General features: G+C 39.3%; 1 long non-coding RNA gene across 2 annotated transcripts in view; it reads left to right on the top strand.

Moving 5' to 3' along the window:
* The window catches only part of LOC118117785, a 31,318-nt gene extending 9,412 nt beyond the window's left edge, over window positions 1-21,906 (top strand). Inside the window, exons 2-4 of one of the 2 annotated variants that reach the window (XR_004697834.2) lie at window positions 15,557-15,678; window positions 15,841-15,915; window positions 19,891-21,906. This is a non-coding gene — a long non-coding RNA (uncharacterized LOC118117785). Of the gene's footprint in view, window positions 1-15,556; window positions 15,679-15,840; window positions 15,916-16,561; window positions 17,754-19,890 lie in introns of those variants that run through there. The other variant, XR_004697833.2, reaches the window with a different exon arrangement.
* The last annotated feature ends 211 nt before the right edge of the window (window positions 21,907-22,117 follow it).

Below are 22,117 nucleotides of genomic sequence, written 5' to 3'. Positions count from 1 at the left end.
ATCACCCAGGAAAGACCAGCATGTGAGTCATTAACCTGCTGACTAAATGGACAGTTTAGCACCAGACAAGCTGCTCAGCTCGGAGTTTACTTTTAGCTTCGATAAACCTCGGAGTGCGGCGATAATCCAGATGTTGATTTTATATGTTCCTGTTTTTCCAATAATTATACCGGGACATGTTCTCATCTGTGGTAATACCCACGTGTTTTTTGCTCATACCCTCCTCCAGCAGTACCCTGATTTTTGAAATTCTATTTATATTGAGACATATCTTCTGAATAGGTTTTCTCTGAAGGATACCTGGGTATCCGCATGCTTCATGCAAAGTGAGGTGGGCTGGGCTTGACAATTTTCTGTTTTTTAATCTCCACAACATGTTCCAAAAACAACAATCCCACCCCTTTGACACAGAAACTGGAAAGCAGACTTCTCTCTCAAACTATATTTTAACTCTTTACAAAGCATCTTCTATGAAGCATTAAGGTGTGTGTGTGTTTTAACTCCATTTGTTCAATATATAGTGTCTTGCTATTGTATAATTATTGTAATATTATAATTATTATAATTTGGTTACAAGGAGATCTTCTACAAAACATGTTTGCTGTTGAGGTTAAGTTGTATACAAACATGTTTTTTAGGAGGCAGTTTGTTTCAGATTTTGATAACAGATGGATATGGAAACACTGGATGAACAAAGTCCACATATAGAACAGTCTCTTATGTGCTTACACAGAAATCCAGACAGTAAATCCAGTCATGTTAAGGGATGATATACAACTGCTATTCTCCAAACCATCAGGGAAACGATCACACAGGTTTGCACAAGCACATTGTAATGGAACACACAGCTGAGTTTGATCCCAGGGTATTTCACTTGCCTGCATTTTCTCCCCATGTTTTCTTGTCGCAGTTATTGTATGTGTGTGGGTGTGTGCATCCATGCGTGACCCTAGCTTATATGTCACACTGGCCTTTAGTGATAAGAGAGAATGGCTTCACCTCAGCCCATAGATCAGAGAGCAGGATAGAGGAGGAGGAGGCAGACGGAAATAGAGTAAATATCTGGGATTTGGGAGAGAAGCGAGAGGAATTTTCATTAAAGTCTCGAGAACAGAACATACCAGAACTGTTTAATTATGTCACGTACTATGTAGCAATACACTCTTTGTGAGGTTCAATTTCAGAAACTGCAGAAACAAAATCTTGGGGGACACTTAAATGTTGATCTCAAAAGTTAGTATCATTAATGTGAATGTTTTACATTGGACCAGGCATATTGTAAAGGTGGATATACAGTGTCCAAAATGTATGAATACCTCATTGCAAGTCGAGATGCAGCAACACTTTTCCATTTGCAGCACAATGTTTGAGAGTGTAAAAAAATGTGTGTGTGTGTCGTTTTTCCCCAAATCTACACTTGGAAAGTGATAGATATATTTAATTTCCATTTCCAGTCCTGCAAATGTCCAGAGTCAATTACCAGGGCCTCACTGACAAAAAGAAGAGAAGAGAATTGTGCTTTTATCACCCACTACCACCTAGATGTGGAGCATGTATTTCCTCAGGCAGCAGATATGATGAACAAATGTTATGCTAGAAAATAGGAAAAAAGAAAAATATGACCTGAAAAACACAGTAAGCTAGCGAGTGTCTTCCAAGTGTGCTAAGAGACTTCAGTTATGTGGTACATGTACATGTAGTAACACATACCACTTCATGGTCATGTGTGAAAATGATCCTGTCTTGGTTTTGGCAAGATATTAAACACAGATTTCTTCAGTCTTTAGCTTCATTGCTGTGATTTTTTTTTAAGCCTGTGACTATTGGTACAGCATCCTAAAAGCATATTGTTTGTTTTTTAAGCCCACCTGAGTTCAGTGTGGAATTTTCACATGGCTCTTTACCAAAATGCAATGGTATCTATAACCTAAGATCACAACCTTAGAAATGCTCAGAACACAGGCTCTGGGTCGACAATAATAGATTTTCATTTTAAAACACTTAAAACTATCTCTGTCCAGATGAGTGTTTGATCTGAAAACATATCACATAACCATTCAAGTGAACTGGTCATGTGCGTAACAATATAAACAGGAGGCAGATTGCCATCTCCAGAAAATCAACAATCAAAACAAGAAACAGCAATGGTGAAAAGTAAGGGCAAGGATTTTTTTTCTTGGACCCATGACAAGGTGGAACTGTTATCGACAGTAAGTGTTTGTGTTAACAGTTTGCATTCCATGCTGGTAGTCAATTGAGGCTGACAACAACTAACCAGGATGTAAATGAGGGTGTCTGCAACATAGTTTCATAAAGTTTCAAATTTAAGAGCTGGCAAACTCCAGAGTACTCGCCTGTGCTTTAAACATAGCAAAAGTCATGTGTTTTAAAGCTGACATTTAGTGTTTAGAGTGATTGTAGCCTGTATCAAAAACACAACTTTAGACGTTTGTTTCTCGGTCCTGTGGGTTGTGAATATGGATTTTAAAATCTCCAACAATTACTATGCAGACAAAGTCATTGCAGTTCAGAGAAAGGTTCAGTAAAAAGGTCGACATGAGGGAACTGAACTGAAAGCAGCATATTCAAAAATGCCAAATTTCTATCTGATGTATTGGATGGAATTATTAAACAAAATGGCAACTTTGCCTCCTTTCTCCACTTTACCTTCACCTAAAAAGCTGAAGATGGCAGGTGATGAAAAATAACTCCTGCATTGTAATCTTGGTCAAACCAGGTTTCAGCTATAAACATAATATCAAGATTCTGTCTTATGGTTTCATTGGGGTTTTTTTTGTAATTAAAGTTTTTATTCACTTAAACATATACAAACAGACAGCACATACAGACAGTATTATTACACTGAGTTACAAAATACCCAAAGACCTGTGAGAAATACACCATTGAGAACAATCAGAATAAACATTTAGCAGTCCAGCAATGCTTTGAGCAATAAAGCGTTCCCATGTTCTCTTAAAGTTCCTCTTGAAGACCTTCATTATTGATTCTAGCTATCATGTGTTCGTATGATACTATTTCCAACATAGATTCCCTCCATTTCTTAATATCTGGAGAGGATGTACTTTTCCATAATCTGAGGATCGTTCAGGCAGCCGTGACAGCCCCGACCTTTATCACTGCAAAGGCAGTCGGCAAAGTCTTGGTGATACAGGTACACCATCGAACCTATACACTTTCCTGTGTATTCTAGTACTTTTTCCCTGGAATGGGTAGACACATTTAAACTCCGCATTTGTAAAAACGTTCCTGTCTCTGTCTGACATTTCCAACATAAATTATTGGGCAACACACGCATCCTGTGGAGCTTAGACGGAATAAAATAAAACCTTTGTATTCATTTATATTGAGTAAATTTTCCCCTAGCCTTCTTTATATATTTCCTGGTATTTGACAGTATTTTTAACCATTCCTCATCGCTCAACCCTATGATGATTTCATTGGTAATTTTAAATACCTGCCTGCCAAACACCTTATATTTAACAGGGCTTTCTTGGATTACAAGCTTTTTCTGTCATTCTATTGCTAATTGATGTAGGGTTGTGGAAGGTACAAGGGGTAAGCTTGGACCCAGCAGTGTCCAGCTCTTTCATCTGGTTGGTGAACTCCAGGAGGGGAGAGGAGGAGGAGAGGAGGAGGAGAGGGGGACCTGGATGAGGGTGGTGAGCGGATTGGACACTCGGGTGGCAGTTGGCGTGTTTCGAGCTCTTTCCAGTGTGGTCTCTGTTGCAAGGAAGTGAAATACGTTAGAGGCGACCAACTTTAATCCTGCCTTGTTTTAGGTGAATCTGGTGTTGATGTGTACTGTACTGTATATGGTCATAGAACAATCGGAAATTGCTATCAGACCATTGGCTACTGTGTTCCTCACACAGTAGCCAATGGTCTGATAGAGGATATCCAGGTCATCTGATGGAAATCATGGTCCTGCAGCAGCGGTGAAAATATCCTCACGTTATAGACCTTGTTATTTGGGGAGTTTGTGGTTAACCTTGCTACTGTCCACTGCGGTGTCCTACTAAATGCATGGGTTGATGAGGTGCTCCGTCTAAATAGATTTGCAGTCCACCCAGTAGCATCACAAATCTCAAGGCGCTGGGTTCCGGCTAACATGCATCCTCCCATAGAAGTGATTTATTTATTCTTAGGCTTACAGAGAGGACTTTTGCTTGCAGATTTATTACAAGTCTTGTTGGTGCTAATTGGTACAGACTAACACACATTACTTTCACATGAACTTGTAATTGATGAATCTTACGGTCAAGCGAGTGCATCTTGCTGCTAATTGGTTTCAGCTAATCCCAGGGTTGTAGTCACACAGCATAAAGGCTTGAGCCACACAAATAAAGTTATTATTATAATTATAATATTATAATATTATCTGTGAGATACAAAGTAATCATCAATCATAAAAGTGTTGAAAAATCTAAATACAGTCATGACAAGTCCAATCTGTTTGCCTACAGATTGACGTTTGGGTCTATAGTATACCATCTACTTAAACTCAGTCATTCTTCTTCTGCTATGACAAGTCCATCACAGTCCAGACTGTTCTTGTTAATGAATAATAAGTCCATGATCATATCAAATGTGTTCCCATCTATCTTTAAGAACATCAAGAGGACTCTCTATCTTCTGAGAGCACCTTACATGTCTTACTAGCTCTTACTGTGACTTCTGTGTCTTTGCCTGATCTCCTACACTCTGTCTCACTTTGCCCCCATGTTTGGGGAGTGGTTTAAGAAGATTGGCTGGAGGTATTGTAAAATTTCTACATGTTTTGTGCTGTGACCTTATGTCAACATTGGAATCCATAGAAACGGTTGGTAATCCCAAATTACTACTTCCGCTGTTCTTCAATTGCTGCATTTCCACCAAACATTCCAAGAAGATCGTGAACTTTTTAAGGAACTCAAATAGTAAATATGTTTTTGACCAGAGGAGCCAAGGACTACATTTAATTATTCTAATAATAGATAATACAATAATAGTCTCACATCATTAAAAACAAATCCCTCTGCTCAGGTGTTTGTACTTTCTGATGGATTGGGAATGTTAGGGGTGGGTTTAGAAGCACTGCACCTCAATGATTCGTCAAACACAGACATCACTGCTCACTCAACTTGTGTTTTACTTCATTTACAAAATATGTATGTTAAGGTGTGAGAAGCTCTCGAGTATTAATATTAGGAGGGGACATTTTCTTTTGGTTCAAGGCTTTTTTTAGGGTCTTAACGATGACTCCTGGCTGCATATTGTTCCCCTGCTCTCTCCCTCTGTATTTCCTATCTATCTCCTCTGTCACTATCGAACAAAGGCCCACAAGACATGGAAATATCATGCAGCAAAAATCCCTGGGCAGTAACAGTATGGATCCTAACCACTGCACGACCAAGACACCTCTTCAAAGCTGCGCTTTAAGGAAGTTCTGCCTGCTTACCTGTGCGTTAAATATACTCAACATGTAACTATCTACAGCATTGGGAAAAGCAAGATTGTGCACTTTCCCATGGGGATGGGAAAGGTGGAAGATGTGGTTGTTATAAGAATTCTATAGAAAATGGAAAAAATACTTGTAGTCTGACACTGTGACGACCTATGAAGGCTCATCTCTGTTTTGTGCTAGGAGAAAGCACTTATCATGTTTTTGCATCCTTTTGAGTTGAGTAAGTGTAGCACATCAAGTATGAGCTACAGTATTCCGTAGTTTTTACTCAAAAGAAAATTTGTTGAGAGGCTATGCGCCTCTGCAGTGGCCTGAGTTCGATTCCAGGCTGCGGCCTTTGCTGCGTGTCATCCCCCATTATCTCTGCCACCTTTTACCACTACACTCAAAATAACAACAAAAGGCCATACAAAATTAAATATGACAGAGTTCAACTGAAACAGACTTAGGGGGATAAATAATGTTTTTGAAGCATATGACTTAGAAGGTTTATGGTTTAGTGGCATCAGATTGTACATTAGAAACAACTAAAGTACCCCCCCCCCCTTTCTTTTCCCTTTCAAGTGAGAGGAGGAGAACTTACAGTGACCTACACTAAAAGCCCCTACTAAGGCCATCGTTTGATTTGCCTGCTCTGAGTAACTGTAGAAATATGGTGGACTCTAACGACGAGCGGATCCCTAAGTAGATATTAGGGTTCATTCAGATGATTATGCACTTTATGATTATTATATCTAATTTATGTTCAGATTTCGCCCTAAATTTTACACACTAGACTTTTAAACATCCACCAAAGTTTCGATTACACAAGAGAAATGAAAATGATGATGAGAAGAGAGGTTCTGGGGTTGTCCGTATGTTCAATTCTCGTGAACGCGATATCTCAAGAATGCCCGGAAGGAATTTCTTTCAATTTGGTACAAATATTCACTTGGATTCAAGGATGATCTGATTAGAATTTAGTTGTCACAGGTCAAAGTCACCGTCACCTCACAAAGCACATTGCCTTGAGAATGGGATATTTCGAAACGTATCGAGGGAATCCTTTTACATTGAACTTCATTTTCAGATCAGAGGGCACTGTGGCCTTAACAAGGTATGTTAAAATCAATTTGAGGGAATGTCTGATTAACTGCTCTTTTTGTGCACTGCCAACAGAATCGAGCCAAACTGAGTGTGCAGTTTGGCTCGATTCTGAACTGAGTTCTGAACTGAGTTCCTAAATTTAATATAACCCTTTACCCGGCCATTTACATGTTTACGATGTGTGTGTGTGTCAGCGCGAGAGACAACTGTGCACAGCTATAAAAAAAGATTTGACTAATTTAAGAAAAGTATCGATCATTATGTGGCGATCAGTGTTGATATAGTAGTGGCAATTTCAAACAGAGAGAGAGAGAGAGAGAGAGAGAGAGAGAGAGAGAGAGAGAGAGAGAGAGAGAGATAATAATGTTCAAAAACTAATACAAAACCTACAAAACTCAAAATATGACCAAAAACCAACTCATCCTTCTTCACAGAACACAATACTTGTTTACGGCACCAGACCTTCTTCAAATTTTCCACATTATTTGTTAAAACAAAGAAACTGAAATTAGTTTTCTGTCTTACCTTTAACACACGGCTAAAAATACACAATTATGTCAAAATCAAACGAGTTTTCAAGCTTGTTTTTCATGCTAGGATAAATTGCCATTTTTGCTTGACCCAAAGGAAAATGAATAAGTTGACATTTCATTTTCTTTTTCCTGTTATACTTGAATGAATGAACAAATGACGTGAGAAAACCTCATCAAACAAAGCAAACATCTGAGTCAAAAACTGAAACAGTGAAGAGAGCCGACCACACTCTAGGAAACAAAGACAAACTGTCTCTCTCTGTGGACAGAAGGGACAGATATCAGCAACATCTGAATTGATCACAGAAACAAACGCATGGACAGCAACAACACCATGTAGAACCCTTCACTGTAAATCACCCCCCCTCTTTGTTAACAGTGATTTACAGAGCGCTCTCCACTCAGGCCTCTGAGCCTCAGTCAGGGCCAGATGGGCTCTCCATGGAGTGTCAACTCGGTCTGTTAGTTTGTTCTGATTCAATAATTTGACTAATAAATAATACATTGTTTTACCTACCATGGTGCTCAGTTTGTAATCAGAATTATTAATTAACTTAACACAAAAAACCATCTCATCTAAAGACAGGAACAATTTGAACATCAGGCTGAATCAGTACATCACAATAAGCAGTAGGGATGCACCGATATGGAAATTCTTGGCCGATACCGATACCGATATTTAAAACAACAATCTAGCGGATAGCCGATACCGATATTTGTTTATTACTTGAATAATATGAAAAACAGAAAAAGTGACAAGTGTAACTTTAGATGCCATGGATGGACATAGACACCTATTCAGCCAAACATTTAACAGCATCACCAGGCCTACTCAAGACATCAACTCAACTGTAAACAGATGCTTGCAATGCAGCCTTACAAAACACTAGCATAAACCCTTAGGGAATGCCATATAAATTCAAGTCAAGATGCAGTGCTACTACTAGCCTGCTGTGCAACACAACACAATAGGAGGCTCTGATTACAACAAATAAAATAAAAATATTTTCGATGAAAACTGCCTGCCATACAACTACCTACTCAATGACAAAAATGTTACTTTCTGTACTTACAGTAACATAGAGTAGACCAATACAAATATTATATTTGTTAAATTAAATAACAGCCCAATAAAAATATTTTGTTAAACAAATTAAATTAAATAACTTAAAAGTGACTAGACTGTTTGTATGTAGTACCTGTTGCGCATGTGCACTTCCTTGTTGCATTGGCATGTGGCCTTCTTGGTGTGTAACGCCGGGTTTACACCGGGCGCTGAAGCGCCGCCCCGCGCCGCGCAGCATTACGCCGGGTTCACACAGGACGCGGAAGCGCAGCGCCATGGCGCGCGGCGCCAAGGAAAGCCAGGCGCCTCCTTTCCGCCCCCCTGTTACTCAATTGTGCCGTTCACATAGGCTCCGATGCGCCCTGCACCGATGGTTTCGGCGTCGAGTCTATTTTTTCCGCTTGCCGCGAGCGTATAGTGCCAGGATACACACTGAAAAATGATTTTAAACGATATAAATTACATATTTGATATGTATATATTATCAAATATGCATCCCATACTTTGTATTCCCCTTCTGTTGTCCTGGTTTTAATTTTCCCAATTTTCCCAATCACATAATTAAATTTCCCCCTCTGCCCATCCACTACAAGCACACAAGCAGACAGACAGAGAGAGAAAGAGAGGGGTGGGGTGGGGGGGCTATGAAGACCATCATTTACCCCCGAACCCCGACATTCAACGGGTACAACAACAAGCGGAGAAAGCAGAATCGCGGGCTGACCTTATATATACAGTCTATGGGGCTGACCGGCGCGGAGAAATGCGCGTCCCGTGTGAACAGCCAGGCGGCTGCGCGCTTGAGAATGGCGCGGCGCGCCGTGCCGCTGCGCTTCCGCGTCCTGTGTGAACCCGGCGTCATTCTCAAGCGGCAATCAGTAATAGTTCAGTCTGTGTTAGCTGCTGTTTCCAGCCTCTCAGCAGGAGGCTGACCACCTGACTGACCTGATCCCCAAACGAGAGAGAGAGAGACTGAGAGAGACTGTACGGAAACGTCTATAGTGTATACTAAACTACACTGTATGTTTTTTGTTTTGATTTTATAATTTTCATATAAATATTTTTTGCAATGTTCTCCTCTTTGTATTTCTGTGTGTTCCTGTCCAAACAGAATTACCTATGTCTCTGTGTAGAAAGTAGAAAAAAGTTAATCAAGTGGCGGTTCAGTATTAAAAGTACTTCAGTTGAGGTGTTACTCCTCATAACAAGCACACATAATTTATGGTGATAATAATTATAGTAATTAATAATTATAGTTGCTCCTTAAAATGGCTGATCATGGGATTGGACTTAAGATACAATATGTAGCACCTCATTAACAGGTTTCACTGGCGTGCCCCAGGGTGATATTAACACAATGATGACAGTAAAGCTGCAGCACTAATCACTGCCACACTAACTTCATGATTCATTAAACTGCTGTCCAGTACTTTTAATTGGAATAAAATAAACTTTGAATCACTAGTTATCATTTATTAAAAGTGACCTTAACACACTGAATATATATATATATATTTTTTTGCTACAGTGATACACAACCACACATTTGGACAGACGCACCCACACCAGATATACCTTTACCACAGTTTCTTCTTTATTTCTTTCTTTTACTTAGTCATACCCTCAGCTTATCGCACTACACACACACACACACCAGCACACGGTAACTCATCTGCAACTGTCATCCTCCCAGGGATTTATATCTTAAGAGAAGAGGAGATTGAAAAGGTGAGATCAGTCGAGCATGATGAGGGAGACAGCTCGAATGGGAGCAATGCACGAGGATGATGCACGATCTGTGTCATTCCTCCCACTATTTTCCTCATCTTACATCAGAAACCATGACATCCTGCCCATATGACTTTCAAATTCAAGTTGTGCTTCACTGAGTAGTTTGAATTAACACGACTCCTCCATTCTGTTGTGGTTAATGGCCTCTTGTGAGGCATGCATGCACGCCTGCACAATAAAAGGCACTCCTCTGTTATGTGACGTTCCAATAATCCTTTGCGCCGGTGATAATTTAAGACAAGGTGAATGTGACACACAGGTGTTGGCTTTTAATTTATGACTGTCTACCTGCTGCCTTCTTACACTGGAATAATGTGATCTGCCCTTTTTCATCCTAGTTTTAGTTTTATTTACAATCACAAAGCTGCAGTTAACATCCATGTTTGTCCATGGATGTCATTCTGTCATAATTAGCCTGAATTATGGCAAAAAAAACCTGATAACAGTGACCTTTGAACTTTACCAACAAAATGTAGTAAGATCTTCTTGACTCTAATTGGACGTAAAAACATTTCCTACAGGTGACCCTGCTGTCTCACAGTCACAAGAATGGGATATACATGAGGTAATAGTGACCTTTGATCACCAAAATCTAATCAGATCATCAATGAGTCCGTGCGGATGCTGAGACGTTCCATTCAAGAGATGGGACATGTGTCCATGCTACTGGACAAAAACATGTAGTAAAGACCATGAAATGTTTTCATCATTAAGTTAAATTCTTGAGTTATGAGTTCACAGTGACCTTAACCTTTGACCACACAATTCTTATCGCTACATCCTTGAGTCCCAGTGGTCATGAAATCCCCTCCAGGTGTTCCTGATATTTCACGTTCACAACACATTAGATCATAGTGACCTTTGCTAATATCTACTCAGTTCATCTTTGAGTCCAAGTAAAATGTTTGTGCCAAACGTCCTTCAAGGCATGTCCGAGACAAAGCGTTCATGAGAAACATTTAGGAGTCACATGTCTGCGGTGAGTACAGAGCTTGGGGCATGATTAGCCGAGCCAAGCAAACAAACATGGAAGTAGGGGAAACAGTTAGCCTGACTGTCTACAGTTCAAAAACACTATGCTAACACGGTGGAAGCTGACTGACCAGCTGACATCAGGTATCTGGTTGGTTTTACTCCAATATGAACAAAAATGTAGTTTCAAAGACATATATGGGTTTAGGAAGATAGTTCTGACCCAGAGTCCCAACCAGTGTTCTGTTCTGTTGTGGGATACAGCACAGGCTGCCAAACTTCATTTCTGCAGAGCATGTATGTGAGACCAACATCCAGCCCATAGTTCAATCTTAAAGTCACATCCCCTCCGACAGAGACGGTTTCTGCCCAAATTTGACATTTAGCTGTATTTATCATGTTAGTTATGGTTAGGTTATTAAATTATCAAATTTCACTGTTTTCAGACTGACTTATGATCTGTATAAAGTAAATGTAGCCTCTCTTATTTCTTTTGAAAGGCTTTGAACCAGGAAGTGCTACAGTGTGTGTGACGCTGATGCTTTCACCAGCGTCTGTTCTGTGCAGCTCCTCTTTATTTGAATTGTTACAGATTAGTCAAATATATTGAATTCCCAGCAGTCTCTAAAACTGCATATCTGTGAAACCTCGAAACACTGAAAAAGCAAACTTACTGTTTACCCCAGAATCTTTGGCAGCAGTTTCCTGTGGCATATGGCACAAAGTTGGACACGACTACCACTTTATCAATAAACACTTTGCTGCGTTCACCTCATTGATGTTGGACCGTAAGTGCACTTGGCAAGATTTGAATGGGCCTGTCTGGAATCCTTCCATCTCCTTGTGCCTGTGGTGCAGCAGTGAACCACACTGATGAAGGGGATAATGCTTTTGACAGGCCAATGCATCATTCAGACTGTATGATCCGCTGGCAGCAACATAACCACATAATGCCTGTCTCCTAACACGCCAAACACCCAGTGGGATATACTGTGTGTAAAATGAAGTGCAGAGAGGATGACTAGCTGTTAATATGTGGCGTGGGTGTAGACTGAATCAATACCAGGATTAAATATGAACATCAATAGTTATTTGGTGTATATAGATGGATTTATCCAAAAGCTTTCTAGATATGTGGCTATTTCTGTCTCACTTGTGGAGCTGATAATAGACCAGCTGATTTCCCCATTGTTGTTGCCAAGCGCCCGAACACAGCACGACAACTCTAGCTCACCTCTAACATTTCGGTGAGGAAGTAAAAAAAAATCCAGCAGTAATCATTTTAGATTGTGACTGTTCTTCGATTCTTTGACTGTTAAAATTAAAAGGTTTTAACTCATCCTTTCCACATTTTCTTCATGAGCACAGCAAGTTCTTGAATTGGGTGTTCAAGGAGAGGGAATCCTTGTTGACATGTGACCATAGGCTATACGATACAGCAGTTAAGGGGGGGATGGGCATCGTTGGAGGTTGTGGAGCAGCACAATGTCAACACACAACACATAACGTGCTGCTGTTCTTTCTAGAAAATAACAATCTATTAACAATGAAAACAGTACGATTATATGAGCACATTAACCTAATTATCGTTCAGTGTTGATTCTGCTTAACTTTCCTAATTGTCACGTTACATCTCAAAATGCAACGTGACATTGTGAGGCCTTTCAAAAATAAAACTGAGTAAATATCAGAAAGAAATAGAGCTGCAAACAAAGTTGGAAAGAAGCTTGATGATGTAAAGGATTACAGAGCTGAAGGGAAGACTGCCGATTAATTAACACGTGTGTCCTGCTGCTTTCGTACAGCTGCATGGATTTAATGAGCTGTAGGAGAAGCTTGTCACACTGTATAAAGCAGCTGTAGAAAACAGATACTGTCAGAATTGATCACATTTCTCTGTAAATCAATGCAGACTTCTGTACTGATTCAAACACATGTTAACACTTGATAATTGCTATGCAAGTTTAAACAAATCTTGGGTGTTCAATAAGTCACCACTTACATATATTTATTTGTCACGTACACAATTGTACATTGTACCATGTATAATTGTGTACGTGACAAATAAAGCTTATCTGACCTTATCTTATTTTGAGCATCATTCTTTGAGGCTATTTCAGTGAATTTGCTAGAGGAATGTAGTTTGCGCTTGCGGGTCGACACCTTAACCCACAGGTGTGTGTGTGTGTGTGTGTGTGTGTGTGTGTATGTGTGTGTGTATGTGTGTCTCTCAAAGATGACACAATATTCACCCACAATGCCAGGGATGTTTTATATATATACCTTTTCAGACTGTATGCACATGATGTTTTTAATCTAATAATTTATGTTTTTCTTTTGTTAACATTTGTTTGCGTGAAAGATCTCTATAAATATCTTTAAGACAATAACATATTAAGACCCATATCCAAATATATACCATATTGTATGTGATAGCTTAAAGAACACATGTGTGATATGATGAAGAAGATGGAGGTCAGCTCCAACAGGCTCCAGCCCAATTTAACCCCTGAAAGTGTAACATTTCTTACACTGTTCAGACGTCACCCATACATTATTCCATAGTGACCTGTAAGCATGTGTTCTCCATGTCTTCAAACTAACTTTCACTGTGGTGAATTTAGTTGGTTTTGTTGTTCCGTTGAATGTGTAGAAATTATATAACAGGTGAAAGAGTGCATCTTAGTGCATTTTCTGCACTTTCTGCCTGCTGGTCTTGTTGCTGTCATTTGGCAACTTAAAAGTCAAAGCTTAGTCTCATGATGCAATAAGTCCTGGAAAATACAGTGATGCAAACATCAGGCAAGAATGATGAACAGAAATAAACACAAATATCCCACATGTTAATATCAGAGTCCAAACTTTCTCCATACTCATAGGATGACAGTTTATTAGTATCATTTGCATGGTCGCTACTTAAGCTGATGTCCTTAAATAAAGATATAAGCCCTAACTGTATGGTATATCATTCGAGAACACGCCTGCATAGGATTTTCTTTCTGTTGCCATGTGTCTTTCATTATCACAAGTTGTGTGACTGTCTCCCTCACAGACACTTAACAAGAGCAAATGTGTGTCCTGTAAGTCAGGCCAGCTGTCTAAATAACGGGGTGAGGTTGTGAGTGGTTATGTGCAATCTCAGCCGCTAAAGCAAAAATCATTTAAAAGCTTTTTTGATTAAAACCCAAACTATCAACTTGTCACCTGGTGAAAGACGTCTGGGACGCACCGACTATGACTTCAGCCTTCCGGTATGAAGCTATCCACAGACCAGGTTTCAATTTTCACCTCATTTACAGCCATAAGTGGGCCAGCTCTACTGATGTGGCCCAGATGGGGCTGCAGAGCTACGATCTGATAGGTAACATGTTATCAGATTCTGGGGGTACCCCACATGTACAGTAAGATGTCAAAATATTGCATCTGTTGGCTCTTAAGTTGTCATAACTGCTCAGTGTTTCATTGACATGTTATTCTGTATTCCAACGATTATGATCTTAAGCTGACTGCCATGGTTCAGCGAGCAGAGTTTCAGTTACACCAGTTCAAAAGACTGCTTCATTGTACATAAATGTTCAGTAAGGATGTATTTGTGGGTCAGATCTATGAAGATATCACCTAGACTGTGGCAATGTAAACCACATGCTCATTGGACTGATTTGTCTTCCTAAAGAGACATTGGACATATCAGATATGAGCACAAAGGGTTTGGGTCAGACTTTATGTTGCCGTTTAAATTCACATATTTCCTCTTCTTTCTATATCAAAGAGATCAAATGTTCTGCCCGCAGCCCAATCATCAGATTTACACAGTAAGCTCATTTAACACAGCATAGGGAGGTGGACTGGAGTAGATCAAGATGGTGACGGTAGTCATGTTTCCACCTTGAAATCCTTCTAAGTTTGGCATGAATTGAATTGAATTTGTTTTATAGCACCATACACTCTTTGGGGATGGGATGGGTTTATGGTTCTTTGGGAAACTGAATTCAAAGGAAGAGTTCTTCAAAACACACCTTACAGCATTTTTGGTGCTTTAAAGAACCTTTTCATGTTAAATCATCTTTTTTGGTTGACAGCGCTTTAGACTATTGAATTCATTGTCATTAAGTCAGCCTAAGAGAAATTAGTGTGATTTTAATTTATGTAAAGGAGCTGGAGATCTAAAGTCACAGTAAGTTCAGTCAAACAATGTGATGAAATCATTTATCTGTGGTGGAGTCTTACTTAACCATGATTACATTTCACACAGAATCACACTTTTACCTCATTGTAATGTTTTTTGTCTCACATCGTTTGTTTAAAGAGCGAACTAAGCATTAGCTTGTTAGTTAGCGTTAGCCATGTTATCATTAATCGTGTTAGCATTAGCCACGTGTGAAGGTCATGGCAAACACACAATTCAACAGAAAATAAAGTACAGGCTGAATTAGTTGCTTTCTCCATGTTTAATTCTAAACAGGCTAAGTGTAATAAGTATACGATTAATTACATTTACTATTTATTTAGATTTTGGGCAGATGTTAAAAGTTAGGCATATGTTTGGAGATCAGCAAATGCATATTCTATAATAAATATATTATTTTTATGTTATATTTTACAATTATATTATTTATAATAATTATCAGTGTGATTTCTTGCCAGATTTGCTCAAAGTGTTCAATGAACTAGACCGGAAGTTGAAACTACCACTGCAGATCCCGGAGGAGCGTGAAGCTCTGCGCTGCTGTCGGACCTGCAGTCTGCACAGCTGCATCAGTTAGCATGTAAGTAATTCTTTTAAAAGCTAAATTATATATATATATATATATATATATTTCCTTATACGCACCAATGACGACAACACAAAAAAAATTACCATGTTTCATGGCATGTGTTTTTGAGAATATCATCTTTGTCTTCACAATGTCTTTGCTTTTTTCGGCCAGATTGTCAATCCTGCAGTACTCCTCCTCACATCAGTCTTCAAAGGGGACGCACAACAGCGGTTTATCATTGATAAGGTGAAGTATTTTGTCCCAAGTCTGTAATTATTTTGAGTTTTGTGTTTGTTGTTCGAAATAGTCAAACATAACATTTATTCTACTTTAAGGTTTCAAATTCATGTTTTAAAAGTGATAGATGATGTGCTTCACAATACTTGTGTTTTCTAATCCATCAGAGTCCGATCAATCCTCTGAGAATTGCCCTTTGGTCTTTTGATCTGTTTATGCATTTTCCCCCAGCCTCCTTGCCTTAACTGTTGGGAAAGGTTTATTTTGCTTCCTTAAAAACATCTTGCTTATTGCCAAATATATAAGACAGGTGAAATTGAAAAAAATTGACTGGGACCCTTAAAGTGAATACTATTTTATACTACATATCATAAAGAGTCAGGGCCTGAGCACCGATGGTGCTGGGGCTGGAACGGTCCATAGCACTCAAGGTGCAGGGGACATATTGTTTTTGTGGAGATTACTTTGCTGTGGAAAAGCATTTTTGAGGACCTTAGGATGCTTAAAAAACTTAATTTAGAGAGAGTCAACTTGTTTCCTCTAGGATCTATTTAGCAGTGGGGGCAGGCCGACTAGCTTAAACTTTGTTTTAACAACCTGCTTAATTTTCAGACAATGCAGTGTGTCAGACTTTTCTTATTATTGTATTTTACAGGATCCAGTATATCTGGCACCAACACGTGTTCTGAGTGACTGCATGAACCAATTCCCTCCTACAGAGCAGGCCATCACTGTGAAGATAGATGGTGACAGCCTGGACATCTCCCTTGCCTTGGCTGCTGCCTTTGTATTCGGTCACATCGTCCATTTTATGTATCCCATAAACTTAAGAAAGACAATGGCCTTTCTGGATGCCTTGTGGTGTCCTGGATGGTTACTTACTGTATGTTCCACCATACATTTTTTATTTGATGTTACTTATACATATGTTGTAATGAAAAGCTGAAACTGTTATTCTGATCACCAACACAATGGGAAAAATGCTGTTCTCAAGGTAAGGTCTCTGTTTTCATTGTGAGGTTGAACTACTAATTCAAATGTAACACTGGACTAAATTGCTTTTTCAATTTAATTTCTTCGAATAATTTTCATTTCATCACTTATGTGCTGTTGTATTTCTGAGGGAAGGGTTTTCCTGAGGATCAAGGATTTGTTTTAAGAAGGTAGATTTCAAAATAATCAGTTTTAGTTTTGTAAAAATACAATGGTAGATTTTCAACAAACTCTTTATGAAAGGTTACTGATTAAGTATGTCTGTATAGATAGATAGATAGATAGATAGATAGATAGATAGATAGATAGATAGAAGAATGGTTCTTTGAAGAACCAATAAGTAAAAGGTTCTTTGCAGAACCTAAAAAGGTTCCCCTATGTCATCGCAGTGGAACCTTTTTTTAAAGGTGTATTAAAAGTGTTTTCATGTCATTAGGTTATCATTTAGTCTATCTCTCTCTATCTGGTTATCCGTTCATCTTAATTCACTCATTGTCAACATTGATTATATTTTCTCATGCAGTTTTAGGATATGTATCTGTCTAGATGTATCTGTTATCTTTTGAGTTATGAGTCACACACGTGCATGTCAGTCCTCTATAGCAATGTGGTATGTCTCAGAATTTTAGTTTTTGCTTCTTTGTTCACAAAGCACGTTATAGTATATAACTTTGTTTTATTGTATAGGACGTGTCTGACAAGCTGAAATCAAATTAGTTTGTATATTTACATTTTGCTTTTCAAAGAATTGAAGCACCTGCATTTCCCAGGAAGGTAATTTTCTTCAGTGAAGCATTTCCATATTTTCAAACAGCTTGTTTCAGGGCCACTTCTAATAAAGGCATACATTCTCAGATATTGATTCTGGTTTTCAAGGCATTGCTCCATATCTGCAATTTCCAATTTCTTCTTTTAACTTGGGCTTCTGTAGCTCCTCTATTAGACCACACAGTTGAACTTGTTGGTTAGCCACGTTGCCTTGTGTTACGGTGACATAAAGTTGAGAGACTTTCTGATCTCTTCCAATGTGGGTTTTTCTTTGTCGGCATTGTTCTGATCCACTGCACCAGTCATGTCTGAAAACTTTTTCCACTGATGCTTGACTCGAACACAGAAACACAGCGACCACGGTCTTGCTTCTCTTGCATCTCTTTGGAGTGTGGGAGGACCCAGGGGCAATCCATGCCAGAAATGGGTAGGCTATACAAATGCCATGCAGAGAGAAGGCCCCTGGCCAGGTTGGAAGCCAGGACCTCCTCTTTGTGAGGTCACAGTACTGATCACTAAGCCACCATGCTACCTCATGAGAAAGAGTGTGTGGGAGTTGAAGGAGAGCAGTCTAAGCACCAGCCTACTGAAATGAACTGTCGCAATTTATCTTTCTGTCACTGGAGGCCAGAAGCCCCCCTCCTCTTCCTCCTCTTCCTGTCTGAGTTGAGCTTCTTAAAATAAATGATAAAAACAATCCCCTAAATGTAAATGAACTGAAGTAGCAATACCATATTTTGCTGGGAAATTAAAAGTGTCTGAAACTACAGATATTTTACTGCACTTTTTCAGTATAATGTAGAGCTCACTACAGGCCTGAAGAGTGGGATGGAAAGAGGTGGAAACAGGGCCTGGAACACACTGAAAACTCTAAACCATAACTAAACTGTCATCTCATGCAGAACATTATTTATTTCCATTTAATAATTTAGAGCATTCACAGAGCTGTTTACGGCTTACCGCTCTCTTTCTCTCTTTGAACCCATTCGGACCTGGTATTAACATCCTAAGTGATCAGATCGGCCACATGCTTTCAGCTTTGTGAACAAAAAGCGTCGCCAGCATATGAAGGACCATACGGAAGCGTATTGCATTCACTTGGGAAAAAAAATTGGAAATTCTGAGATAAATTTTCTTCAAAAAGAAAAAGTAAAAACAAAGGCTCTGTTTTTCTGATATAATTGTAATCTAGTATTTTGATGAAGTTACATTTTGCATGGACGTTTCGCACAGAGCCCTTGTTCAGCGTGCTACATGTAACTGTTGCACTCTGAGACAGTCTTTTGTTTGGCAACGTTTCTTGTATTAGCGCCATGACGTATAGCGTCACTTAAAACTGTCAGACTCTCCTTCTGTATAAATAACAGTGAATTACAAAAGACTAACAAACGAAATATTGAAATTATGGACAAAAATGAAAACTATATTTCCTTTATCTATCATATCCCCATAAAATTCATAATATGTACTATACATAATCATGTCGTGCAGTATTTATAAAACGTTATTATATTGTTATGGTCGGAATTTCCGAGATAATTATCTCAGAAAAACAGAGCTTTTTTTTTTTCAAGTGAATGCAGTCCACTTCCGTAGGACCAGCTTATGTCCGTTGACTTGCTACAGTTTCACAAGGAATAAAAAGTTTTTGTTTTTTTTTATGTATATTCATCTGTGGCCACAATATCAACACTGGTCACCACATTATGAGTATTTTTTTGTATATGAGATCAAATTAATATTATTCTCTCTCTCGCAGCTCTACAGTCACAGTCACCATTTGTCGGAGAGCAATGCTGACGTAGGTTGAACATCTCCCTCAGCTTTTCTCCTTTCAGCTCCACTACGAGTTCTCCATTACATCCAACTCCTCATCATAGCACTCTCCCGGAGTGTCACATTAGGTTTTCACCATGAACCCGCTCTTTATTCCTTTCACTCAACAGGGTCAGGGTCTACAGATGTCCTTTTGTGCAGCTTTCCTCTCTTTGGTGACCCTGCTGATCTCATTCTCTCTTTCTTTTACTGCCTCCTCAAGCTGGCTCACCTCCTTTATATACTATTTAACCACTTGTAAAGCCTGGTCTAGATTCAAACTAATTATTTTCCTTGTTCCAGGCAGCCCTTATGAAGAGAGATGACCATTATTTCTTCTTTTCATATGGTGAGGTCATTCCAAATGTTGTACATGTCCTCTCACTTGGTGCATATGTGTTTTCTCAGGCCCTCTCCATGAACAACTGACCCCATGACCAAACGGGCACCTACTTGCATTGAGGTGACAGTACTAACCCCCTGCACCCCAATGCTGCCTACAGATGGACCCAGGGCACCTGAAAGAAATGAAATAATACATTTTGTGAATGTTGTTGCCAAGATGGAGATCAGCACCCATCCCAGGTCAGTCCATCTGTGTCAGTCCAATATGGTAAAATAAAAAAAAATTATTATCAAAATGATCTGGCAGTGATTTAGACCTGGAGTTGGACCCAGTGGCCTGAAGAGGAAGAAGACCTGTTAAGCTCAGTCAGCGGACTGACTCTTAGCTTGCTGCCCCGCCTCCATTGACTGCTACAGAGCGCACTTATTTATAAAAAATGTCATTAATATTGAAGGTACCACATGCCCAAATCTCACTAAACTCGACACTGCTCTTCCTTGGGTTATTACAAATACCAATTGCAAGAGTGAGGCAGATTAAAGGAATGGTTTGTGAGATATGCATTTCACTTACACACAGACAAACAGACATTTGTGGAATCAGTAGGTAGATACTAACAGTATTATGCCTTTACAGTACACGACAGGGGTGGGGGACATAAGCTTATGCTGTTGCAAAGCTGCTAGAAACGAAGTAAAAAGTTCCAAAGTGTCAATTTGTCTTGAAGAACTGACAAATTATGTAGGATCAGCGTAGAGTTGGATATGAGTGAGGAACTACTGTCTTTGAAAGCCATGTATGTGTCTACCAACAGTGAGTGGGGAGGTTGTTTTGTCTAAAACGAGCTGTGAGTAGCATCATCATCATTATCATCATCATCGCTATCATCTCACATCAGATACCTCGGCATGGAGAGGGGATCCAGGCATCGCATTAGAGAGATTTATATGTGTTCAATTTTTTAGTATGGCCCTCAAAGGATGTTGTAAACAATTGGAATGGCCCTTCATAGGAGAAAGGTTTTCTCAAGCTGGTAAACAATGCATTGAATTTGAGTGCTGATGCAGGGGTAGTTTATTGTTCCCACGTTTTATGAACATGCAATATCAGTATCCATGTTCCGCTTGTCTTTAGTAGTTACTGAGTTGGGGAAAACAGTTTTTCTATATTCAGTTTTTAGCCTCACATTTTATATACACATTTTCTTCTGTGAGTTCTTTCATAAAACCAGCTTCCAATCCCAAAAGAACAGTTGATGAACAAAAAGCTACATCTTGACAAAAGGCTTTAAGAGACTGCAGTTGTGATCCTTTTGCGTTTGTTTCAGATTCAAACTAGAGATGTTTGGTCTCAAGTATGCAACCCTCCAGGCCCCTGCCACACCACTGTGTAGCTTTATCAGACATGAGATGTTTCTATAGGTTCAAACAGACGAGCGGTTTTGACAGAATGGCTGCTTTTGTTTGTTCTCTCCACCCACCGTCTGCACCACATAAACCATCTGCTGCAGGCTTACTGAGGAAATCCAGAGGTTATTGGATTGAAGACGACTTTATGAGTCATATTGTGCGCATTTTATACAATTCTGGATTTCTTTTTATAGTTCTACATGCGCCATCTGAAGAATATGATGTGATCGTCTGTCACTGACAGTCATGTTGTGTAGCTTCTTACTTTGACACTTTTTTTTAAGTTAAGCACAGGTGTGAAAATAAAGTTTCCACCATCCACACTAGTGGATTGTAAGTGTCTCTAACAAGCTGCTAAAGACACGTATGCAGGCATCAAACCTGAAATGGTGTAATTATCACATTGTAATGTTAGATTACACTTTTAAATTTGAGGATGCATGGTTTAATAACGTGTCATTTCTTTCACTTCAAACTAACAGTTACACTATTCTCTCTTCAAAAACAAGCAAACATAGAGGGTTAATTTTCCTGTGTGGCATAAAACTAGTTTGTGTTCTATTGTAGGGTGGCTGTGGCTGAGGGGTAGAGCGGTCGTCCTCCAACCTGAAGGTCGGCAGTTCGATCCCCAGCCGAAGTGTCCTTGGACAAGATGCTGAACCCCGAATTGCCCCTCATAGAAAAAAGAAAGTGCTGCTTAGAAATGGGTGAATGTAAAACTGTACTGTAAAGAGCTTTGAGTGGTCATCAAGACTAGAAAAGCGTTATATTTACCCTCGTTAGGGGACCTTGAGCAGCTGATATTAACAAAGAAGAAAAGTCAGGTGTAGTTCATAGTTCATAGAGAGACAGAGTCCACCTTGGAAGAGGTTGGGAGGAT

This window comes from Hippoglossus stenolepis, chromosome 11, assembly GCF_022539355.2.
Source record: "Hippoglossus stenolepis isolate QCI-W04-F060 chromosome 11, HSTE1.2, whole genome shotgun sequence".
Lineage (NCBI taxonomy): Eukaryota > Metazoa > Chordata > Actinopteri > Pleuronectiformes > Pleuronectidae > Hippoglossus > Hippoglossus stenolepis.
This window is presented reverse-complemented; position numbering and strand designations above follow the sequence as displayed.